At 40.3% G+C, this 27,186-nt stretch overlaps 1 protein-coding gene across 1 annotated transcript in view; it reads left to right on the top strand.

Annotated features, from left to right (window-relative positions):
* The first annotated feature begins 1,588 nt into the window (after positions 1-1,588).
* The window catches only part of LOC137779551 (protocadherin-15-like), a 165,262-nt gene continuing 139,664 nt past the window's right edge, over positions 1,589-27,186 (top strand). Inside the window, exons 1-2 of the mRNA XM_068567458.1 lie at positions 1,589-1,718; positions 2,965-2,998. The gene's annotated coding sequence lies outside the window, so the exon portion shown is untranslated. The remainder of the gene's footprint in view (positions 1,719-2,964; positions 2,999-27,186) is intronic.

Raw genomic sequence — 27,186 nt, 5'->3', positions numbered from 1 at the left:
TTTCAACAGTGCATAATATTCTTTTATGTGGCCCTTGATGAATTTCTTAAGTCAGGCTGTCTTAAAGAGCAAGCTTTATAATTCACCCTCCATCAACCACCCTTAATGCAAGAAAATGCCTTTCATCCTCTTCATATTGAGATGACTGATTCCACATAGGGATTTATGATGACAACTTGACATTTCACATTAATTTCATGAGTCAAGAATATTATTGAGCTCATGTCTTTGTAGGAAAAGCATATGTAGCACATTTGCCTTTTCTCTGCCAATAAAAACCTGCAGTGGTGTTTGTGAAGCATGTGGGTAGAAGATTGCGTCATCCTCAATCAGTTTCATCTAATGGCAGTTTAATTGGTTTGATTACTCTGAGGTCTATAAGTCTTAAGGTCTCTCCATGCTGATAGCATTGCATGAATTCATAGTTATCTGTAGGTTATTTCACTCCATTAGAAACACAATTGTATAATTGCTGAACCTATAAGCTACTGACAATGATCTACAGAAGGCTGATGTCACAGTGATCACTGATAACTGCATCAACATGATGGTGATATTCAAAAGAGATATTCATTCATGTGATATTTCATCTCATAATACTTTTTCTCATTAATCATAATTGGCAGTGAAATTTATGTGCACCTTGTTTAGTATGAGGGACTTTGTACGAGAGACTCAACTTATCCAGGATGTATAGAAGTCTTCAATGCGCAGTGGTTATTTTTTAGTTAAATGCTAATGTTAGCATGCTAACAAGCTCACATTGACATTTAAAAATTTTTTGGGGATTGAAAACCTTTGAACCTTTTGCGGTGTGTTATCACGAGACAGACATGACAGGTCAGGCCGGAGGCTGTAGGTGTTCAAAGTGACCAGAGGACAGGACTCAGCAGCCAAATAAAAGTCTCAAAAGACATCTTAATGGGCGAGCACTGAGCAGCTGCCAGCGCGTTGGGAAGGTCGAGCTTTCGCTCCACATCACATAAACGACTATGGTCAGCTTCTTAGTCGCAGTATTTATGCAGGAGGAGCAAAGATGCTCCCTTACAGAATGCTTTTCCGCTCGCGGATACGATTCTGTGTGCTAATAGCACATGTACATGCCTGTACAGTAAAAAGATGCACCTTTTTACAAGCCACATCTACTAAATGAAACAAAAAAGTTGTATTTAATCATAAACAAGCCACATCGATTTATAAGCCGCTGCTGCTACTGCCCACGTTGGCCGTCGACTCGGGGCTTGTCTCGCTACCTTCAGTGGTTGTTGGGGAGCTAGCTGCTGCAGCTATTTATCTAAAGTAGACTTAGATTGTAACTATGGTGGCTGTCGGTCCCTAACAACCACCAAATGTAGCGGGACCAGCTAACTCAGTGTTGTTTACTTGAGCTCAAACAGTGGATGGCAGCGAGCTAGCGCACAGCGAGCTAGCGCACAGCGAGCTAGCGCACAGCGAGCTAGCGCACAGCGAGCTAGCGCACAGCGAGCTAGCGCACAGCGAGCTAGCGCTGTGGAGATGGTGAGGGAGGCATGGGTTCCCTCGCCATCAGAGCTGTTTTCAATTGCACCTCGTCGGGTGAGCGTGGTGGCATTGTCGGTGGGTCCCAGCGTACAGCCAAGCGAGGTGGCAGGGTGAAAAGTGCCGCGGCGCGGGGAGGACAGCAAGGAGTTTGGCTGCTGCTGCTGCTGCTGCTGCTGCTGAGAAGACCCTGTTTTACAGTGAGATCACTCGCAAAAGGAATTTGAGAATATTTCACATGTACAAATTTAGCCACACAGGTCAAAGTCGAGGAAAAAAAGTACTTGTTTATAATCCAAATTTGATGGTAAATGCAATACTAGTATTTCTGTGGACTGACTAGCTTATGTTTAAGGTTGTTTGCTGGGTAAAGCAGTTATAGTCTTTTATATTAAACACATTTGTCTGACAATATCCCCAAAACTTTCCTTATTTGGCTTTATAAATGCTAGCCAGCAAGTTTAGTGACTGTAGAGGACAGGATTTCTGAGGTGCTGCACTGTTGTTGATCAAAAAGTAGCTCCTCATTCAACTGCCCCTGGTGGAAATTGTTGCATTTTCTATTGTAGGATTGTTTATATCTGTGTTTGTTAGTGTGTGTTTAAAAGGAAATTAAGTTTGTCGAAAGGTGTATTGTTTCACTGTTGATGTAGGTAAGCTTTGCCTTATTTCCGGTCTAGGTGCGAACAAAGCCAAATACCAGCATGTTGACAACTGGCATACTAGTGATTTTAATTCTGTTCATGCTGTTACTCAAAGACCAGGGTCAACATCAAGGTTGAATGTATTGCACCCAAACACGAAACAGTCTTAAATACACTTAATTCAAGTTACAAACTAAACGGCATAAACAGAATGACGCCTCTCTTTGTGTCTATTCAGAAAAGGGTGATAATGCAGGTTAGGCCTTTATGAACAATCTATTGCAACAGTTATGAATGTGGTGCAGTTTACTTGCACAAGGGCACAATCGTACACTCATGTCCAGTATATAGGTTCAGATGTGTTCATCAACAATTATGATTTGAATCAGATGAAAGACTTAACTGCAAGGCTAATTATGCCAGTTGTACGGCAAAGCTGATAGTTATCATGGAGGTATCAGTACATTATTACTCAGAATCTACCAGATTAGAGTATACAACCTCCTACAGTACGAGGCTACGCTCCATCTTTGCAAGAGACACTCAGTGGCTGTTTGTGGAGCAGCTACTATATGCATCACTGAACAGTATAATGGAGACTGACAGGAAATGTGGAAGACTGAAGGGATATTATCTGAGAATGAGATGATGAATGTTACCCATATTCAAAAATATAAGTGAGAAGATCACGCGTGGTTTGCCTCTATATTTGTGTCTACGTACAATAGATGCTAAGAATTGTCTATCATACAGTAATGTGCATTATTGATCTTACAATTTCCTCCTTTCTTTTCCTGTATAGGTATGTACGATGTGATGATAGGAACTTAAATCAGGTATTTATCTTTCAGATTTTAATGTTTGCGTTTTGTGCATGTGTGTGTGTGCATTGGTGGATTTAGAGTGGGATATCTCAGAGACATACTGAATCAGACAGGAAGGACCATAGAGGTTTTTAAAGCATTGCTTTGCTATGTTTTATTGATGCCCCTCAGATGAATCTCCCTGACATTTGCTGATGCTCTCTGTCTCAAGCAAATCACTTGCCATTGTAAAACATACAGCAATACAGCTTGTCCAGGGTCCACTTGGTAAATATTGAAAGGTACCCCCTTATGAGCATTGATCAGTGTCTAAGGCCCAGATTGTGTGTCTTTAGAATATGATTGTAACTGTTATTAGACCAAACCCTACTCTTCCTTTTTTTCTATTCTATTCTGGAGAGCAGCATTTATGCTTTTTTTGTTAACAGTGTCTTTGTGAACTCCACAATAGTATGGAAATGAGCATAAGCATAGATAAGAAAAGGAGAGTCCTCCGTTTTTGGTCCAATGACCTCTTTAAAACTGCCAACCGTGCCTTCAAACCCCTGCTTTAAGGCTGATAAAGCATCTGGACATGCTGCTCGCAAACAATAGCTAGCCTTCTCTGCATGTAGGCAGTAGTAGAAAACAGCTGTTAGTATAAACAACAAGGTCCCCAACGACTGTAATTTGATATCCATGTTGAATTAACCACTGTCAGTTCCCCGGTAATTAAGGCTGATGTTTGTTTTCTTCCGGCGGCATGGCGAATCAGGGAAGAAAACATCAATACTGCTAAGACCCAATCAAAAGCAAACTTGGGTTTCTGCGTCATCATTTTCAAAGGTCTCTGTTTCCGCCCGTCGAGACAAAAACTTGACCCTGGCCTTTTCAAACTAAAACGACATCAGCAGCATTTTAAACATCCCCAGTTAAGGGATTCTGAAATGCCGGAGTAATGGGGATGCAAGTGTGAATATAGCCTGAGTGATTAAGCACATTTTTAATCACATTTTGCTGTTTAGAGGTCTCCGAGACACTTGACTCGACAAGCCCCGAACCTGGGATTGAACCCAGCCTTCATTATTGTCTCAATAATTTGCTTTCTTTTGTTGTGAAAGTGATGAAACAAGCAGCACATCTTGATCAATATCTGTATCCTGATTGGGCGAGGGAGGCATTTAGAAGACAAAGCAGTTGATGGATTGGGAACTGCTGCCTCAGCGAAACACACTTAGAAGTTAATTAAACAGTTAAACAGTTTTAAAAATTAGCTTTTTTTCATAAACCAGAATTATGTAAGTGACACCTCAAAGTTACCCACAAACGTGTTCAAAGTCATTTGAATTGATCTTCTGCTTAGTAATGGAAGTGAAGTTGAGCACAAATCTCTGTGCTGGAAGGTGCCACACTCAAACTGACATTGTTGTAATTACTGACAGAATTAGTGTAAAAATAGCTTTTCACACCTGGTTATGATGAGTTTTAGATAAGGTTTGTGTTTTGTAAAATCTTTGCACTACCGATAATTAATGCAGGATTTCATAGATGCCAGATGCAAGCATTCATATTTTGGGCTAATGCAAATTAGGACTCATATGTTGATCATTTAAATGTCTCTCTCTTTGTGTGGCTCTTTCTCTAAGTGTCTCATGCACTCTCTCAGTTTCTTCCATTTCCCTGTTGTGGAACTAGAATCGGTTTGACTATTGGCTTTTGGTCCCACACTTCTGAAGGTAACCAGCCCTGTACATGTGACAGGTTTGGAGTTTGTGTGTAAGGTGAAGAACAAGGAGGAGTGAGAAAAGAGATGAGATACGCTGAATGAAGAGGCAGCAGTGCTGGAAGTTGAGACTGTACAGCAGCATATAAGCAATGTAGCCAAAGTGGTTGGAGCAGAAGGAGTGCTGATGAGGTTCAGATGGTTATACTCATACATGGTGTGTTCGGTCACGCACAGGCACAGACCTCAAGCTCACATGGCACTTGGGGTCAAGATCAGACATTGGACATAAAATTCAACCGTATATGTGTGGGAGCGGGTAATCCCAGCTGAAGTGTCATTAGTGTCTAATGCGAATTGGTCTTTATCAAAGGAATATGGTATCCCTGTATTCATTATTGAGGAACCAGTGAAGGTGCCTCTTACTAATCACAAGTAAATGAGGAAAATATAATTGTATATTATAACAGACTCTGTGATAACAGTGTCTTAAGAGAAGGTCATGGCACTAAGACTCTAAAGAGATATTTGTAATCTGGGGGCATCTGACCAGCAGCACGATGAATCACTCCAGAGAGTCCAGACACTGGTGTTGGTTGGTGATTCTGGTGAGACTTAGAGGCTGATGAAATGTTAAATCGTATAAATCTGCAAAGTCTGGGCAATGATGTAACAGCAGCATAAACACACTTAAGGCAGCAGCAAGATGATTGGCTAACATGTAGGTTTGTTGCTCTGTTATTGGATGGATGTGACCAGCTGGTGAGAACAGTGGATATCGTGATTGAAAGCTTCAAACAGTGAAAGCAAGGAGATTATGACTGAATGTGCATGAGAGGAGTGAATGGCAGGCTGTATGAGGATTATACTACAGGCCTTAGCATGCAAAAGTGTAGTGTTCTTGACAAAATGTACGCGAGAGCTTCATTTGGATTGTCTCTTTTGAAACAGTCTGCCTCTTCATGGTGAGAAAAGCGTGTCTTTGAGGCAAGCCAATTCACTGCTCTTCTTCTACGGTTTTGCTGTAACACTAAAATAATCTCCCTCTTCACTCAAGCTCTGAATGCATCTCCCTGACAAAACAGTAATCAGTGCTCTGCCTAGCATCCCATAATGGGATGTTAAAAACTGCGGCATGTTTATTACGGCTGTTTCATTCATCTCCAATTTCATTTGGATGTTTCCAGCAGGCAGAACACAAACTGCAATTCAGGGAGGTGTGTGTGTGTGTGTGTGTGTGTGTGTGTGTGTGTGTGTGTGTGTGTGTGTGTGTGTGTGTGTGTGTGTGTGTGTGTGTGTGTGTGTGTGTGTGTGTGTGTGTGTGTGTGTGTGTGTGTGTGTGTGTGTGTGTGTGTGTGTGTGTGTGTGTGTGGCATGAGGGCTGAACAATTAATTATCAAAATCTCCATAAGGCCTACTAATATTTTCAATTTGCAGAAGACGCAATATTTGGTCAAGGCAAAATGTGTGTTTAAATACCATTTTCAAATGAACTATTGTCATGCTGCAGAAATGCCCTGGCCTAGCCATCACACTTGCTGCAAAAATACTACCACAATCATTTCAGTGTTTTTCTAATAAAAATAAGAATAGTTATGACAAAATCATTCCCTGAAATATTCAAAACACAATATCAGTCAACAATAATTGCAATTACAGTAGTTGTTTTTGTTCATTTGAAGTGTTTAGCCCAACTTGGCCTTCTGTGAGCTGTGCTATACTGATCTGCAGTGCACCTGGAAATGGGTTTGAAAGGGTTAAGGAAACATGGAGCCCACATGGTCTGTGGGTGCAGAGCACACAGCAGGATGAAATTGCTGTCTTTGTGTTTTTTTTTGCTATTTTACAGTAAAGATTGCCTCGACATTCCCGTGTATTCAGAAAATGGCTGTGCTTGGAGTATTTATTATCAGTGTGGAGCAATAGGAGCATCTGAAAGAGAAAAAAAAACCCGATGAATATCAGTTAAATGTTGTGCTGTGAAAAAAATTACTTTTTGTGTCAATTGTCATGTGCTGTTTTTGTGTAAGATGTTTTCTTTATTAGCAAGTCGTTGTACCCATCGCACAGTGTAGTAAAGCAGATGGTCTTACAGAGCTCCTTGTTAAGATTTGTTGAGGTTGATTGTCAGGTTGACAATGTCTGAAGGACTTTCCATACTAAATCTGAAATAAGAAAACAATTGAGAGATATTGGAAAGAAACAAGCAGTTAAATCCTTGTGTTTGTGAATAACAGGAACAAAACATAGCTTTAATGGCCCTGCAGATAAATACAAATATATTCCTCAAACCAACTGGCATTGGATAAAACTCACCATACACTTATGGCTTCACCAATAAATATGACCTCAATTCTTACTGGAGCTCGAACCATAGATAACAAACTAAAATGAAATGGAACACAAAGACAAGTACATTTTCATTTGGCCATCAGTTCATGGTCCACTACTCATGTAGAACATCATCTAATGCGACTTTGTAATACAGAGTTTTACCAATGCATTGGCAGGTTGATTTGATTCACCATTATTAAATATGCGTCACTCTACATACAGGTGTGCAAAAAGAAAAATACAAAACTGCAGAAATACATGTTTTTATCAAAAGTTCAATATAATTTAAAATTATGTAACTTTAGCAATATGTATTGTTTAAAATATTATAATTGTCTGTTGAGTTAAAGACTCTAAAACAATATATTTATATATTCCCTGGTGTGTCAGCAACTTTTACCGGTGACACTGGCTGTGGTGAAAGGACTTATTCAGGAGACACAGTATTGGACAAGTAATACAATGCATGAGTCTGCTGCTGAGCCCAAAGCTATAATTAGGGCCAAATTCAAATTTACATAATTAGCTTTTTGTCTGACAGCTGTCTGTCTGTCTTGGTCGTGTTTTGCCTCCAGTATATTGGAATATCTTGATGTTGCGACAATGGAGTTCTTGAAACTCAGCCCACTTCACCACCTTCAGATCCAATCTCTGTCACGCCGGCTCTGTCTGATTGCCTGTGTGAAAGGCATTCATAAATGTCTGAAATTACATTTTATTCATCACACACATACATCACACACATGCATGTACACACCACGTCCCCCAGAAAGAGGTGAGGTCTTTCACATGATGCCATATGGCCCAAACGATACATTTTCACATAGACATACACCGGGAAGGAGATGTCTATAACTCTGTGAGTGAGTAGGGAGAGGGCCGGGATGCGGGGGTCAAAGGAAACGCTAGAGTGGAAGATTGCCGGAAGAACCGCATATTTTCATCTCTATGCTTTACTCTGAAGTCAAACTTTATTTGCTTCATGTGTCACTGAGCAGCTTTTCTTAATAGACGGGAATCCAGTTCTCTTTGAACATCCATGATCCACACACACACACACACACACACACACACACACACACACACACACGCTAACACTCAGGAAGTGAGCACAAAAATAATGTTGCAGCAGCCACTTGGGGAGGCTGAATTAGTTCATCTGGAGTTTTCTTTTGACTGGTCAGGGCCTTTTTTTCTCGTATGAACACTAATATCGAGGGAGATTTAGCAATCTGCTTACTTTGCTCACAGGTCAAGGGCATTTTTCAGGGAAGGGAATTTCTCAGCTTTTGTCCCCCCCCTTTTTTTGTAGCAGCTATTACTCCTTTATCTTACCCCATATCAAACTAATCTCCTGATAGCATCTACGCGCCCTATCTCCTGCATCTTATCTGTAGTGCCAGACACAAGGAAATGCAGTACAAGAGAAAGAGAGATAAAGGGAGAAAATGACTCACGGAATCAGGGAGAGATGGAGGATAGATGGCGTAAGAGACAGTGAGAAAAAGAAGGATTCAAAGGCTTTCTGTAGGTGCCGTTAAGCTCCAAATTTAGGAAGTTGCTCTGTTTTTCAGCCACCCTCTTCACTGCAGAACAGAATGACTGCATCTTGTAAATTTGTAATTTTAATCGTTTCAATATATTTTATTTCATTCTGGAAAATGTTATTTCACATCATGAATTCAGGCAACATCGTTATTTACGTTCTTTCTTTCTTTTTTGGGCAGCATTCTTACCAGACCTTTATCGTCTTCATCTGTTGGGATATAATGCAACGCATCTTTACAGTCTTGATTTGAGTATGTATTGATTTGCGCTTGGTGATCATCCCAGCTCCACGCACAAACACACTGTGACACCAATCAGTGTCCTCACAAAGCTCTCGCTATGGCACTAAATTGATCCTAGTTTGCACCAACTGATGTTTTGATGGATGATAAGCACTTGATTGAATTCTGTCCACTTTTAAAGTTGAAAGTCTCTGCGAGCCAGTTATAGAAGTCAACTGCTCTTTTAGGTGCTAATGAACTCTCTCGAGGTCTGGTTGCCCCTGGTCACAAAAGTAATAACCTGTGGTTGCTGTCAAAGAGCTCCCTCCCTCAAGGTTGCCGCGGTGCAGGAGGAGGAGAAAAGGCAGGAGGGGTAAAAGTAAGAGGGAACATTTTCATTACAGCCCTTAGTGTTGGTTTCTATAGCCGCTGGGATTCCTATAACAACTCTGGGGCTGGTACTCTGGTCCCCATGTGTTCCAATTATCAAACCACTTCAGCTGCCCATGTGAGCAACCCAAAGAAATCAAATCTCATCAGCCGTCGCACAGCTGTAGGCAACTGAAAGAAATACATAATTGTGAAAGAAAAAATGAAACAAATGATCTTTTATTAATCCCCATGGCGAAATTCTTCTCCGCATTTGACCAATCCTTGGTTAAGAAGCGGAGGGCTGCCCTGTGAAGCGCCCGGGGAGCAGTTAAGGTGTTAAGTGTCATGCTCAGAAACACTTCGACATGTGAACTATGGGGGGACTGCGGATCGAACCGGCTACCTTGTGGTAACGAGACGACCGAAGAGTATTACAGAAATAAGCCTGCAATTATTTTTGTTCCAGTTATTATTGCTAGTAGACATTATTCCATCACCAATGGATCACATAATTACTTGTATTTGTGTAATGATCTCAGAGGGAAATATTCCCTTCAGATTTCCAAGAAGTTCTTTAGAGCATTTCAGCACACTTCAGAGCATTGTTTTGGTTTCCTGCACAAATGAACATTTTGCAGCTAAAGGGTGACAATACTTTAGCGCTATGTTCACACAGCTTGATTCAGCTGCTCCCGATTTGACCAAAAAACATTGGGTTTAAAATCGCAAGATACATGTATACAAACTGTTGCATGTGAATTGTAGCTTCCCTCATGTCCCTTATTTTGTGATGATTCTGATGTACCTTCGCATCACAATCCAAACTGTACAGTTGCACATTAATGAAGGATTTACCACACTAAAAGCCTTTTCACACCATGGATAATATCCCACGCAGAAAACTCAGGCAGCAAAAACATCTATAACTTTTAGATTGTCTTGAGATCTGCAATATAAATATTTGCAAAGTGGCTTTAATCTGGAAGCAGTAAGCTATTTTGCATAATTATGCAATTTCAACACGATTGCGTAGGCCATTTTCCGATTAGTTGGTGGATTTAAATTCACATTCTTGCATTGCATGTATCCTGCATCAAAAGGAGCAGGGAAACACCACAACATGGCATTTTGAACAAACTAGTAGCAGTTATTTTTAAATCCAACCCCTGTGGAGACTTAAGCCCATGGATATCATATGCTAAACTGTTGAGTCGGCTGCATGTATTCGGCCTGAACCCCTTTTCTTTTCTTTTGGTTACAATAACTTAATTACAGACTCAATTTTGACTGGTTACAATGGGACAGAGTTGTTTGTTTAAGCGCCCCTATTATCTCTGGCAACTATGTGTCTTTATTTCTTACTGTCTTGTTCACTTCTTTTCTTTGACACACACACACACACTCTCACACACACACACACACACACGCACACTCTCTCACACTCACACTGTCGTGTTGGCTTTCTCTGACCTCCCTCCCTCTCCCTCTTACTTGCCCGCCGTCTCAGTTGCTCTGACCTCTCAATAACACACAGGCTGTCAGTGCCAAACTATGAATGTCCCTTAACACTTATTCGACTCAAGACTCCCTTCGGCATTTCCATTTGCACAGAGCCAATTTCAATTTTTATAGTGGGTCCGGTGGGGGCCGAGTGTGAAGCCTACAGTCAGAATAAGCCAACGTTGAACACAGAAACAAGCACCCTGAGCAGAGCTGTGTGTTTTTGTGTGGGTTTCATGAAACTGTGGCTCACCGAACCATAGAGGCTATTTGAACCAACTTTCGGGCAATTCTTTCATATGAACTAACTACCCACCATCCTTTTGTATAGCTTGACAAGTACAGATATTGACTTGTCAAGTGCATTACATGGACATGTACTACTTTAAGGATAAATCTGCTTAATTAATAACAATCTGTTCGAGAGATAATTGGCATGCTAATGAAGACTCACAACAGATAGCTAGCCGTTGGGAGTGCATGGTGCTTTTGTGCTTCACAGAGATGGCTCTTATTCAGCACCATGGACAGCATCAACTACTTCACTGTGTGGGAGGCTGCCTTCTGCCCACTTTGGTGTATACATAAATAGCTAATGACATCACACACTCACCATTCAAGTGTACAGAAGTACCTGTTTTTTTTTTTTGGAGAAAAGTCGGTTGGAGTTCTGGTTTTTCTTTGATCTCAGATGTGTCCTTGTGCAGATTTATCAAGATAAAGTTTGACAATTGTAGAAAAACAGGTATTTCTCTGTGCACAGAATGTGTCTACACGTGTGCATGCCTTTTAAGTAAATGTAGAGGGTGGTGGCTTTTGGGGAATGCATTATGAAGTCCAGCTCACATACCTCCAGAAAATGTACCGGGAGAGAAAGAGAATGTGTCATTGCACCGTGCTGTGCTCGAAAAGCAAGAAATCCGTATCCCATCCGAGATTTTCCTCACATATGGTGTCACGCATCAGCAAGTCTGTTAGCTGTCTACTCATCTTTCAACCTATGGTACTTGGTGCGGTACAGACAGTACAAGGAGTGAGAATATTTTGTTCTTTTTTGTTAATATTATATTACCAACATAAATAGACAGAATACAGAATAGTCAAAAAATTATACAGATTGTTTCAAACGTCACATTGAGTTTGCGATCTTATTTAAAAGAAAGATCTAAGTGCAGAAAAAATTCTAAAATAAATAGTAATGATAAGAGAAATAACACATGAATATAGTTATCGCAGTTCCGGGAATAAGGTTTAGAAAAGGGTTAGACCTAAACACATAAAGTGATAAGGAGACAGCAGGTAGAGCTTCAATGATTTAATGAAAAAATAAGAGACTTTCAGCCGAGAATCCCAAAACAAGCAGATAACAGAAGTGAGTCGAGGGCACACAAGGCAGGAAGTGAAGTCATTTGAAACTTAAAGAAAGTTGAATAACTAATCTTAACTTGACTTTCCTTAAAACAAAAAAGACATAGCCTAAGTACATATACTATAAACAACAGCATGAAATTACAAATGAATGCTTTCTGAAATATCCTTGGCATAGAAATAAGAAGGAAATAAATGAAGTTACCTCTAACCAACTGGTTTGAATTCCCTTTTTTGTATAAGTGTGTCAAGTTTCTGATCTCGCCTGACAGAGAGGGAGGGCCAGTGGGTCGTCTGTAATAGTAAAACAAAAGAGTGATGGACACCATGTTTTCAGGTTAGAGATAGAAGCATGTCAATAAATAACATCCCCATGAATCAATACAGAGAGACAGTTTGCTTTCACAATGCTTTTCCTATAAGCAATGGGAAACAGGCGCTGTTCCTTTTTAATAAACAATAAAACAAGTTGCTTCCTTAATTTGCAACATAAGTTATCTATATGAGTTGTAAAAATAGATTCGTCATCAATACCCATCCCAAAGCATTTATGAGGAACTTGCTCAATCAGTGTACCAGACTGTCTGAAGAAGACTGTTCCAGCTCTCCTCCTCCTCCTTTTTATTGCTAATGATCTGATTTATAATTAAACAAATTGTGAAACATGTGTTTGCCCATGTGAGGAGGGGTGTGAATAGTCAAGGGCAGTCCGAAAGTTTGATATTCTGCTTGGTGCGTCAACACAAGCAGTTTTATTAAAGGTTGTGCCAATGCTAGATAATTATTTGTATAGTCAAGGCCAAAATGTGGTTTGGAATTTAGAAAGTGTGAAACAAGAAATGTGTGAGTATTTTAGCAGATTTGGTTCTGGGGCTTGGTCCTAATTGTGGTCATTGTGTCTCTCCAAAGTAGCACTATTACTTATGGCTGTGTGATAATTCAATGTAATTTATTGTCTTTCAATGGAATCATATTGCAATAAAATAGTCTATTGAGATACATGTCTCTTCAATTGATAAAAACAAACACAAACTAACTCAAATGTCTCAAAAAATCTGATTATTATGCTAAATAAATGAGAAAATACTGAACAATTTTCACTTAAGTATTTGACAACTATTTATTGAGTTGTATCATGATGCATCTGCCTATTGTTACCAAGATTGTCAGGATAAAATGTTTGCCATATCTTCCAGCCATAGTATTAGTACCACAATAACTTTGAAGAGAAAGGATGGAGAACACACCTAGGGAAAAAGGCAAAGTCCTTTCCTCGTTTAGCGGCATTAGCTTAGTAAACGCTGAGCACGTATTCTTGAAAGATGCAACCAGTTCAATTGCAGGCCTGAGATTTGAGTCTTTCAGCTTTAGATTTGTGTGTGTCTGTGCATGCAGGTGTACATGCAGTTCTATGCGCGTGTACAAAGTCCCACGGGATTGCCTAGAGGGAGCTCACGGGCAGAGGAACTGGGGACTGAACAGCTGAGTGCATAGACACAGTCCAGGGAAATGACGCTTCAACAAGAAGAATGGCTCGATGTGTCCCCAGTGAAAGAAACGTCTTCAAGATGAAGCACGCCTTTTTGTGGAGTCTTCTTGCTCCTGATTTCTCTCTCTCACAAGGCTTGTGTCATCACTGGCGCTGCTTTGGTGAGTTTGTTGACAATATGCTTTAAGCGCTCACCCTAAAGGGGCAAAGCAATATATAAAAAAGCATTTTAGAAAGAAGGCACCCAAGGAATTGTGTTCATTTTCTGCGCATTCAAGTGTGACCACGCTCTCCTAAAAACAGACCTGTGGAGGATTTTTTTTTGCCCTCGATTCAAAGAGCCTGCATCGGTTGACGCTTTCTCAAATAAGAGAAAAGCATTCGTTCATTTGCCTTTTTCTTTTTCCAGATCCATGTTGACTGGCTGGTTGTTTGAGTTTTTAGTGCAATGAATTAATAAAGTAAAGTAATGCTGCAGATGGTGTGCAACCACTTACCAAAACCAACTCAAAAACATCCCTGCTCTTAGAAACGAGTCGTATTCAAACATTTTAATGGTCCCAAAACCAATTTAATGGGTTGGCAAAATTGTATGGACAAACAATGCACCTTCCATTTAAAAAGAAAAAAAATGATTGAATAACCACTTTCTTTAGTCCCCAGATGTGAGAAGAGAAGCATTCATTGGGAATAATTAAACCATTGCTATCTGTCACTGCACAGAGATTACATCTACGAAGCAAATTCAGTTCTCTGAGTTTTAAAGAAATAATTGAAGGTGCTGTATTAATGCAACATCGCTAATAGGAATGATTTTCCCTAAAGACGGCATGCCTACTTGGTGATTGAACCCTCAACCGAAGACAAATAAGCAGTGTGCACCATTCATAAAGGAACCCTCGGCTTCCCTGGTTGGACAGGAAAAAAGGCACAAACATTGATACAACGTTGAGCATTATTAGAGGATCAACAGTACCTCAAAGCCAACTGAACCGCTTCTGGTCAAAAATATTTTCTGCCTGTATAATTAGTTTTAAAGCGAGAAAGCTTGGACTTTTTTTTTTTCATACTCCTTTTTACATAAACATTATTAGTCCGGGCAAAGACACAGCAGTTATTTGAAGAACAATGAATTAAGAATAATAGAATATTGAGGAGTTGTAGGCCTGTTTAAGCTTTTGATATAAGTGCCTGCAGTTATTGCACTTTTTTTTCCTCCCTATTATTCCTTTCTCGTTTTTTTTTTTACTGATTCACTGACATTTAACCACAGAAATGGTGCATTCACACATACTGCTTTAATACAAAGAAACACACACACACACACACACCTGGATACGTACAATGTCTCCTTGGCGGTTTCTCACTAATAAGACTTCATCGGAGCGCTGAGAAGAGACATATTATCAAGTGCAGCATATCCCTTAATCACCCTCCTCTGTGGAGTGTCTTCCCTCCTGCCTGAACCCACGGCCCCTCGTTTTCTCTGCAGCAACAGAGACGAGATGAGAGGGAGAATTAGTGCCATGGCAGGGCCTGATTATTAGAGAGCTTCTGCTCCAAGCCTTCTTCATACCCAAAACAAGCCCGGCCAAGTGGAGGTAGTGATGACTTAACCCGGATTAGCTCGGCATACTCATCCAGGGCCTCTGCATGCCCGTTAGAGGGCTATTTCTATACAAGTTTCAGCTTGACATTTTTAGCTTGAACGATAGACTAAATATGCAACGATCTTGCACTGTCTGTATTCTAATGGTTCTTATGTATCATTTATACATTTGCCGCATGTCTGTTGGAGCCGCTTTTCATGTCGTGTTCATCGCGTGTGCATATAAATTAATATGTGCTCATGTGTGGTATTTCCCTTTTGGCGGAAGATATAAATAGGAGAGTCGGCAATCGCAGAGCAGTTTTTGACTGCCATGTTTAAGCCGCTGTGTGTCGCAACCATGTGTATCGGAAGCCACCTGTTTCTTTGTAAATGCAAGTTAGTCATTGATACATAAGCGTGGGAATCACAGTCAACACTGGAGATGGACTTGGTGTTGTACAAATAAATGCGTAGAGTATTGTTGTTTCTATACGGTTTTTGCAGGATGGTGCCTCAGGGGCTTGAAGATTTCTTCTTTTTTCCCAAGTCAACTTGAACCTTGACTTTTACATTACAAATCACCCAATAATAATAATAAATGTAAAGATATCAAACTATCAAACACAAACTGGCATGATGCCCTAGTTAATGAGCCATCGGTCTTGAATTATACATGGTGAAGAAGAGAATCTAAGAACATCCATGTAATGGGTACAGTGAGATGCAGTAAAGCTCCACATGATAGTCGAGCTTTTGTGTTAAGATTCTTACTGCTTTCAAAGGTCAAGAATGAACATCCATTCTGCTCTGAATTATGCATGTCAGTAGTAATATTTAGAGCAGTGGTTTCCCGACCTTTTTTTGTCCAAAGTATACAGGCAGGCTTGAAATGCCCTTTCATCGACACTCCGTGTCACATTTTAAACTGGGTTATTTAACGTGGGATTATATTAAAACGGATGTTGTTAGAATATTGTTGAGGTTTCCATCTGGGCATTCTTTTTTTGCCACACTTTAGTGATTCCCTGTCCTGTACAACTTCAGCATGTTGCTGCCTACATGTGATTCTATTTTGTTCGTCATTTCTAAAATAAGTTTACTTACACCACAATCGGTCTATATTTCTCTGTGCAACTGCAGACGTAGAGAAAGATTACGAATCCTTTATTTATAGGATCATGTTTGTGTGGGGACAATCTGTTCAGCTGTCATGTACATATTGCAGCATAGATTCAAAAGTGTCTATTTTATTTCCATTTGTTCGTACGGTTGGGGAAATCCCTTTTTTGCATGCAATTTCATTTTAAGTCTTGATAGATATGGGCAAATTGTTCATATCACACCATTTACATGTACCGTTTAAGAAAAGTAATTTCATATTTTCAGAAGATTTCTCTGAAATTTCACTCCTGACAAGACCCCACTTTGTATCTTTTCTGAATAAAATAAAGGTAGCAGGGAATATTCAATAATCAGTGTACTGATATTATTGAATATTCCTTGCTACCTTTATTCTGGACTTATTCAGCACAACATCTAATTAGAGTCTATTGATGGGAGGCTTTTTGTTCCTGGTTAGGCTGAAGGGAAGAAAAGGCCAGTGATTGTTGCAAAGTGACAGGTGAATCATAGCTCGCTGCCTCCCAGTGGTATTATTTCTCAGCTGCACTCCAATCGACCTTCAGTCAGAAACTACAGGTCCTCTTTGGAGTGAGAATGGCATTGCAGTCCACACACACTCTGTAATAAGTTATGGATTAGTTTGACCTTCGTGGGGGGGAGTTTGTGAAAGGTAGGAGGAGGGGGGATTTGGTGGCTTATCTTTCCCCTATTGTTCATCACATCGGAAAGACATCTTGTTAAATATGATGCCTTTGTCTGGGGTGGTGTGTACATGAGTTGGCTCGGCGCATATCGAGCAGATAGCTCCGAAGCGGGAGGAGGGTGAACGGAGCTTTAGCCGGGATCACCTTTGCTGACCGGTGTAATAAGATTAGCCTACCTGCTTCACGCGTCATGACGGGAGAGAGGGAGGGTAGAGAGAAAGAGAGAGAGAGAGAGAGACTTGAAGCGGGCTGTTGCCTGCGTGCACTCCGCTCGCATTAGAGCCAGGATACATCCCAACGGTGAAGTCGCCACTGTCTCCTGCTGTGTCGAGCTAAAGACAGCGGGGCAGCAGAGCGCTGATGTGCCCGCGTGACGAGGCTGTAGCTGCTCTGCCAGCCGGGGTTTGCGGCTTCTTTCATCTTCCGAAAGGGATTTGGGGTTTGCACTTCTGGAGCCCGAAAATGGTAAGAAGTTTTCTGCTTTCGCGGACGAGGAGCGTTGTGTTTTAGGCGCCACATGGGCGTTGCGAGACGCACGCGCACATATAGCCCAAATGTCCCCCCTATTGCTCGCTGCGTAATTGTCTGTTTGACCGTGAAATAAGGGCTTGTCCGGGGCGATGCGTTGACAATATTCTCCCCCCCCCCCCCCTCCCCTGTGTTGTGTCGATTCCCGGCCGTGAAATGAGTAATCCGTTGGCGAGGCGCAGCTCCTGCACCTCAACTCTGATCTGCGTCGCTAATCTCTGGAGGGTGAAGTTTCTCCAACGCTGATTTAGCGCACCGGGGTTCACTTTGGGTTGTTCGAAGGGTGATATCCCATCGATGCCCGTGGTCGACTGTAAAATGCAGTTGACACATCATGCAGAAAAGCTCTTGAGATGTGTTCAATCAGCTATAACGTGGAGTGATTCCGCGCGTTTTAAGTGAGGGAAAACCTCGACGAGTGGGTCAATTCACCGACTGAGCATCGACGGCTGCATTAAAGAAATGTGTTCTACTGGCTTTTGTACCTCGCTTCATATGCATATTGATAAGAGCATTTGGTCGAGAACACGACCGTCATGCACTAACTTCCCCTGCGTCTGTGGACAGTGTTGCGCTGCAGGAGGCGCGTGCCGCTTCAAAACTAAATGCATCCACACGGTCTTTTGACAGGCGGGCTCACATTAGCACTAATTAAATATACCATGTGTGATTTGGTCATTAAGTTGGCCATAGCTCACTCAATCGCCCACTATTGTTGGCATTCGACACCGTTTTAAAACCTTAAATGATTGCATACTGTGGGCTATTTACTTCAGAAGTAAAAGCCCAAGTAAAAGGTTATACGACGCCACCAACTAACCTCACAGCAGTAAAGTCCTGCACTGGAGGAGTTTTGGGTCTTGGGTACATTGGAGGCATGGTGTATTTTATTTTGCATGCAGAATACAGCAATAATGATGAAGCCACCAACAGTATAGCCTTCAATTTATTGTGTGTGTCTTCTAATTTCTTGCTCCATGGGTTGAGCTCAAACAAAGCACCTTACTAAATGACACGTTAAGCTTCAAACATACAGCTTTGAAAGGTCGGAGTTGCAATAACTTGCATACACACTTTCACATTTCCAACATGCCTAAAAACAGTAGCAGAGCATTTTGAGTCGTCGTGTACAAAGCAGTCTAACTCGACACGACTATGTGATAGTTCCTCTTGATCCCTCATGTTTCCATTGACGAAACACCTGCCAGCCAAAAGGCTATTAACCGTACATTGTGGCTATTCAGCCAACCTCAATAAATGATTCATTATAGCCCTTTGATGATAAGGTTTGCGTCATTTTGGGATTAAAGCTAAATTCATGTTGTGATCTTGTTACTGCTTAGGTCTAACTAGAGTCCCAGAATATGCGTTTTCCTCTGCAGACATTTTGACATGTCATAGCAGCAAAGGTAGAGGCTCAATTACTGATGGCCGCTTTCCATTTAGGTGTGCGTAGAGGCTTGTCCTGATGTAACACTTTAATAGAATGGACCTAATTAATGCTGTTAGCTGTACCTATGCTTGCTATGTGAGTTAAATGTTTGCTATGAGGAGGCAGTGTTATCCAGTTCTAGGTCCTAAGGTAAAGTGGTATAGAGTTCTATTATCTTCCTTCACACAAAAAAGGGGAAAAGCTTTTACTGTCAAACGTCTTATTACGCCCGAGCTTTGCTTTCCAGGTGGCCGTTTGGCTAAAAATAACATTGTAGAAAATAAAACCCTCAGTAATAAGTAAGGATTTGTCTGAAATTTAGAGTAGCTGAAGCTTTTACATTTACATTACAATTCACAGGTTGTTTAGATCCTTCTCGCATATCCTCTTAGACGTTCATCCAGCCATCCATTCATCCATTGTCTTCCGCTTATCCGAGATCGGAAGCAAGCTGACTCAGATTTCCTTCTCCCCCGCAACATTTTCTAACTCATTCTGGGAGATCCGAGGCGTTCCCAGGCCAGCTGGGCGACGTAATCCCTCCAATGTGTTCTGGGTCTTCCCCGGAGTCTCCTACCAGTGGGAGGCGCCCAGAAGGCATCCTGATTAGATGTCTGAACCACCTCAGCTGACTCCGTTCGACGTGAAGGAGTAGCCTCTAAACTTTGAAATACTCTGTCTCTAAGGCTGAACTTCATTTCCTGGAATTTCCTTTCTTTAGAAGCACTTGTATGTCATGTTATTTTCAGTGGGCAGTGCCTATAGGTGATCAAATTATACAAAGAGCCCTTCTCGTGAGGGAAACTGGTGTACACTTAAGTAATTATTGTATCGGTCAGAAAATGTTAGGTACTGAGTATAGATATAGGTGCTATAAAAAGAAAATACCTAGTTTTATTTTGTTTTACAAACTACATTCTTGACAGGATTCTGATCAATATTTTGTTCATAAGAACAATACAAACCAATACACACAAATTCTGTTTTTAAATTGAACACTACTTTATTTTAATCATAATTAATTTATCAAATCCACTTGAACAACTATTCACATGAACAAAAAGGTCCTCCGTGCAGCTTTTTAAAAATAAAATGTAATTTTTATAGCTGGCCCCCTTTTTTTGTAAAGTCTATCTATCTATCTATCTATCTATCTATCTATCTATCTATCTATCTATCTATCTATCTATCTATCTATCTATCTATCTATCTATCTATCTATCTATCTATCTTTATTTATTTATTTATTTATTTATTCTCCAAAATGCTCGTTTTGATGGGCAGAAAAAAGGCGAAAAATGAGCGTAAAGACCCTTATCTTTCTTTGGGTTTTATTTGGAGCCCGTGTTCAGTTGCCATCAGTTGAAAGTCATATTAAGGTGCTTCTGCATTTCAACTTTGGTGACTGTTGCTTGATTTATGGGAGGTTTTAAACTCTGCTAGAGCTTCAGGACTGACAAAAAGGTGTATACCATTTTTATTGTCATAATGGAAGACAGGAAGCTCAAGGGGATCTTCCCTTTAAGTTTCAATGGGGTGAAGTACTGTAAAGAGGTTATAAAATATTCTGGTAACTGAAGTGAACCGCCAGGGGGGATACATTAGGCAGTGGTGAATTATCCTAAGAAGAAATGGAGGGTTGTGTTCATACCAGAGGCTGGACAGGAATGCCTTTGGGGTGTGGCTCACACAGGTGGAAGTCAAAAAGAGACTAATCATTCCACTGGGTGGTTGGCTCCCACTAGATGTAGCAGGTTGTTTTTTTGATGGAGCAGCATGTTACAGAACAGGATGGCTTTCCATGTTCTTCCACCTCAGCATTATCTTTCCATATTAAAATACAATGCTCAGCAATCCTCAGCTACACAGCTCAAGGCACCTCATGCTCTCATCGCTCGGGGTGAGCAGTTTGCATTCATTTAGTCGTCACCTCTGTATTACTCACGCTCAAACTAGACGGATGTGTGTGTGTGTGTGTGTGTGTGTGTGTGTATGTGTGTGTGTGAAAGTGAGATAAAACGGTAATTAACAAGGGCTGCAACAATCCCAGGGCTGACTAATGATCTAATCTTGCCTGTTGCATCAGCGCTTCACACACAATGCATTTTGGTGCTGAAACAAATATGACTGCACTAATTTGGAGCCCTTAAGCCTTGAAGGCAGAACACAATCTTTAGTCCCCAAAAAAATAGTCAGAATTTAGGCGTCACTTGTCACTAGTTGGTTGAGTTACTCCCACTCTGGTTGGCAGTAATCTGTGGTCAATTATAACACACTTTGTGCAGAGTTTGTTGACTCCACTCAGCCACAGATCTGGTGTGCAAGCAAACATTTAGTTTATTGTAGGGACAAAAAATGCCACCTAGTGGAATGGTGTGCCACATTGATGCCTTTTTAAAAAAAATATTTTTGGAACATTTAATAGAGGTGTTTGTATATGGCACAGAGGACAGTACTAGAATGTATCAGTCTTTGGCTACACAGGCAACACTTGGAGTTTAATCCGTTTATTGTTGGTTTTGGTCATTTCAGGGCATTTGCTTCAAGAAAAATCTTGTTTCAATCACTACAATCATGTTGTTTTTAGAAGTTGGGTTTATGTTTTGAATGTTTTGAATACTTCTGCTGAGTTGTGTAAACTTGTATTAACTGATTTTTTTTTGTCCACTTGGTGTCATCGTAACGAGCTGTAACCGCAACATTGACATATTATCACATTTTAATGTTATAGTGAATGTGTTAGACGCTGATTAAAGTAGGAAAAAATGGATCACATCACATACACGCGTCCATTTTAATGTTTCATAAACCAAATATTTCTTCGAGTTGCTTTAAATTTGGCTTCATATTGTCTAAACCTGTAAAACACATCAAACACCAGAATTTCAACCCCATTAAAAGGCAAGTGACTACTAGATCCAGGAAGTTATTAGGCAAATGGTTACACGTTAGCACTGTAGAGTTGGCTGAGTTTGATATTTCAAAGTGCTTAGTTCTCGATTCAGAATTTTTGCTCATGTTTTCCAAGTGAAGAAACGGGATGAGTTAGGAAAATGGGATTTCATCATTGGATTAAAAATATTTTCCCTACAGTGCGTTACTATCATAACTTACTTATCATTCAGCAAATATGTCTTTATTCATTTGCACAATGGACACCTCAGGGTAACAATTTCAATATTATTTGATAAGAGACTTGTGGGTAGCGATGCCTGAAATGATTTGAGCCCAAGTGTATAGTGAGAGGAAGAGGAAATGAGAGCAATTGTGAAATGTGTTTTCTTTCTTTTCACCTTCTTCCTTGTGTTTTAATTTCCAGTGATCTTCTTTCACATATTCAGAGGAGATGCTGTGGGTTGCAAAGCCTGTGTAATGATTTAGCACCTTCTCCCTGCCTGTTTCCATGTGGGGAAGGGCACGTATTGCACAGCAAGAACACCATTATCAGATCAGTAGCTCAGTGTCAGATATCAGAAGTAGTAAACTCTGCCAGCTGTAGTGGAATGAAATGTACGAATCGGAAACATTAGTACCAAACCAGTATAACAGGCTGCAGGCAGCATGGAAATGAGTCAAAGACACCGGGGTGTTACAGGAGTCTGAAGGATGATCTGATCTCTGAACCAGGGGAATGGTGTATGCAGTTTGAATGATTCTATTTTCATAATCATACATTTCTTGAGTGGAGGATCTTTTCTTCCTCCCCTACTAGTCTCAGATTGTCTGCATCGCTGCCTTCGTATCGCGCTCACATTTAACCAGCATCTACGGCTGTTCTTATTACCGTCAATTATGGATTCTTACTATGGAAGTTTAGTCAGTCTACCTATTATATGTGAGAAAACAAATTTAATGTTCAAATATATCATGCAATATAATCTCTCTACATTCAGTCCATCAGTGCCAGTGTCATTGTGTGTCATTTCTTTGTTCAAGCGGTCATCTCATCTTTGCAGTTCCAGAGTGAGAGTTTAAACAGAGGTAATATCTCAAGACTACAATGCAGCTGCAGTATGTTCTCTTAGGAACTCGGCACAATCTGTTTTGGGGGAAATTAAGCAACCCTTAAGCTTACAGGAGGTATTGTACAGAAGTCAAGTAGTAAATAGTGAAGCGTAGGATTTCATATTCTTCTTTAATTAACTGTAGGCCACACATCATATATTGTAACTAGCTAGTCAATATCTGTTTGAGTTGTTTCCTCCCTTGAAAGATATTTAGTGGAAATGCTAGATGCTCTGATTTGGATAATATATTAATGTGTCTTGGCTTTTGACCCATTTATTTGTTTACTTTGTAATTACAAGTGTATTGACAAAGAACAAAAGAAGGTTTGATCCGCCCCTTTTCTCCATGCTGAGAAGAGGCAACCATTTTTTATTTTAAAGTTTAATTTGGGGCATTTGCATTATTTATTTGTTGATTGTGACTTAAGTTAGACCGGGTGGGTTCCAGCTGTGACTAGAGGGTGGCTGGCATTACATCTGTGGTGGCTGTCATAACTGCAGAAATTCCCCTGAGCCATGCTTTAAACCCTGTGGTTCTTTGCTTTTGAGACACCACTGTGCCGAACTTTCTGAAACTTCTGAAACCATGATTCAAACAACAATTTCTGTTAAGAGTAAAAAAAACAAAAAAACACCATAATATTAGTGTGTTTTCCACCCGCAGATTGCTCAAATGTGATTGCATTGCATAACAGAGTGCTGCAGGGATGACGTATTTTTGTAGGCCAACCTAGATGTTAGCATCATTCTAGTTCCCTCAACAAAAGTCATGGGATTTACATTGGATTACTGCAGAAAAAAAGCTTTGTGGCAAACAACAGTTTATGTCGCAAGTTTTCTTCAGCAAGATAAAGGAACTCAATTATAATGATGCAATCGACAGAAGTAAAACTAAGATCACGCTGTAAATGAGTGATAGTATACATAGAGGCTGTTGGCAACCACCTTTTCTTAGACATGTGAAAGCTTTAAAAAAATCCATAGTATTCTCAGTGGTTTATGTCGGAGAACAAACTGTAAAGACATCTCAAGCTGCTGTTAACTACACACAGTACATCATTTTAGCTATCGAACCAAAAACACATTTAAGAAACACGTTTACTTTAAGATGAGAGAAATACTAGCTAACGATTTCATTGCACAGTCATACTAGGAGGAATTCTTTTCATATACTTTAAAACTGATTAATCTGTTTTAGTACTCATTCCTGCAACGCCGCAGTATTTCATTAGAACACACATATAAGCATCCAATACATACACCAGCCTTTTATTGTGTTTTTGTATATCTTTAGGACAGCGGTTGATTTTACAGAGCGTTAACTGGAGCATCCCCATAGACATTACCTTAGAAACCATCTGAAAACACTGTTCCGCATCTAAATGTGTCTTGCAGAAGGCAAGGACTGCCTGTCAACTGTGGTGGAGTGCACGAGAAAATAAAATTGCAAGAGTGCCAAGGCCTAGTTGAATTTACAACTAGGCTCCAAGCAAAACCATGCTGTCTTTTCCAAGCACAGATGTCATTTAATGATTGACAGATTCTTACTCGTCACTTAACACACTGAACCCCTGCTGAAATGTAAACTGCTCTCGTCAAACATCGTATTGCCATTTTATCATACTAACATTTTACCCCAAATTATCCATCCTTTACCTCATACAATCTGTAATGTTCCTTATGTTCAGTGTCTAGAACCATTGCTACACTTGATGCGACAAACAAAAACTATTTCTTTGTAAACATTTGAAAGGTTGCTCACCAGACATTTTGTCTTCAGCATGGGGCTAAGGTCAGAGATCTTCTGCATTGAAGTTTACCAGTACTGCCATACTGTGCTTTTACTGGATTTTCGAAAGGATCACTGTAACATATTCATCTGAATGTTACTCACAGGGCTTTGTTGGCACATAAAAAATCCATTTCAATACAATTGAGTGCACTCTGTCTTTTATACCAGTCATCACAGAATCCTTTGAAGCATTTGATGCATCCAGAGGAAGTTAAGTGGGTAAGGGTATTGCGTTGGATGGTGGCTCACATGCCACTAAAGCGGATTCTTAAAAAGAGAAATGTAAGTTTTATATTTCATGTCTTGGTTGGGCCCACAACACATGTGGAACTTCTTCCCAAAAGTGAGCAATAAAAAATACAATTGAGATGTCTGATCTGAAAAAAGATCTCCATACAAATCCATTCGGCATATTGCATTTGCCAGATATAGATTTTTTTAAATGGATTAAGTGATTGTCCTGACCTTGGATGACCAGATAGAACAATATGATAAATTCATCAGTTTATCGAATGTCTGCATTGCAGGCAAGTGGCAGATGGCAATGCACAGTATAGTAATAAACGTAATGCTCAGTCCTGTGAAATCTTCTCCTGACGTGTATCATGCATTAGGGATGTTTTTGCAACACAAACTGCAGCCAGTGAACTCACCGAGACATTCCTTTGCGGGGAATTATAACAAGACCAAAACAATCCCTTTACAATATATTGGCCAACAGTCTTATTTTTTATTTATTTTTTTCAAAGACGCAACATAAACAGAATATAGTAGAGGTTTGTTTTTAAGTTTTATTATTTTGACCAAGATGCATACAGAGCTGGGGAATTTAAAGTTGAAAAATAAACTTGTCAGTGCTCTTTGGTAGACAGTATATTTGATTGTGTCATTGTTTCTAAATTATATAAAACCTTGTTTAGTATTTTTGTGCTGCCGTTTATTGTTACTTATTGGCCCACATATTCACGGACACCAATATATCTGCACTAAGCTCATATCGACCAGCCTGGCTGCTGAATCGTGACAGTGAACAATATATTATCTACAATATTTCCCATCTAGATAAATGATCGAAAACATCACCACCTGCTTCATAATTCTAACCATTCCCTTTTGGATTATTTTTTAATGTGAAAGGATTTATCATTCCAGACAGCAACCTTATGACCATCACGGCCATTTTAGCCGGTGTTAAAAGTCACCCAGTGAAGTGAAAGATTTACAAAAAGTCAAAAAAAATCCTTTTGTCTGGCGTCAGCTGCATGTGTTTAAGTCCATGTGGCTAAGTGGTTCCTATTGTGCAGAGCTGTGCGCCTTGTGACACGGATAGGGCATTGTTGATGCTAAGCAGACAGCGCAGAGTGGTGGTGGCACCCACATGGACTGAGCTCAGCGAGGGTTTAGAGATATAAAATGTGGTCATGAGATGACTAAGGCGGAGGGATTAGACCCTCTGAGATCTGTGCCTAGTTCGCTCTGAATTAGAGAAAATGAGAGGTTTAGTGGACCACCGGGCTCTGTTGACATTATCTACTTACTGCACTGCATGCGGGTTTACTTTTCAGCTTCCTACGACGGTTTCTTCAAATAGAGGAAAAATCACAGAAATACTATGTTGTGCAATTATATTATTTTGAAACATTGTAATGATGTATGCACTAGTGCTCATTCGTAACGTAATCAACAAAACTGAAATAAAAAAAAGATATATTATACATTATTGACTGATGTTAGTGCACCTCATACACACTTTTTTTTATCCACGTCATCCTGACGTTCCCTTGCCCGCTCCTCATTTAGGTTCCTTTATGTCCTGCAGCTTTCACTTTTTTTCTGAACATATAATTCAGCGGCATGAAAGCCAACCGCTCATTGCTGCTTAGAATTATGTTATTCTGCTTTCCTTAATGATACGCAATAGCCTTTATCAAAATGTGCAATAATGTATGATTAAATCCCCTTGCCGATTGTAGCTTTACCGTAACCCTTTTTTTCCTTCATATTTCTCATAATTAAAACTGACCTTGTCTGTACCACAGGATACACACTTGTTACACTGGCTGTATTTCCACAGGCCCGGTGTAGCTTGTCATAGTCCCACAAGCGGTGAATACATGCGTTCCCACTGCAGCCACACAATGGTAGAAGGGCGACCCCACGCTACTGTGGTCCCATTAGGCAGCATGGCCTTCAGACCAAAGCTTTGTCTTCTCCTAAACTGGCTCAATATAAGTGGTTTTGGTGATGGCCAGAGAAAAAGTGCTGTTTATTGAAGTCTTTATATTCACTTTTCAGTATTTTATGTTCTAACTGACCACTCTCTGTGGTTTGGAGGATATTTTCACTCCTACGTTGTAGGAGTGAGTGTGTGACTTGTGCTACTTCACATTAAAAGCTTTCCATTAGTGGGATATTTTCTTTGTGAAGCAGCCATAGAGCTATTTTTCAATAAAATATTCTGCACTGCAAGACGTGAACATATTTGAGGCT

The sequence above is a fragment of the Clinocottus analis genome, unplaced genomic scaffold (genome assembly GCF_023055335.1).
Source record: "Clinocottus analis isolate CAN_PGR_092001 unplaced genomic scaffold, fCliAna1.0.p SCAF_8, whole genome shotgun sequence".
Classification (NCBI taxonomy): Eukaryota; Metazoa; Chordata; class Actinopteri; order Perciformes; family Cottidae; genus Clinocottus; species Clinocottus analis.
Note: the sequence above shows the minus strand (reverse complement) of the source record. Positions and strands in the feature narration are given on the sequence as shown.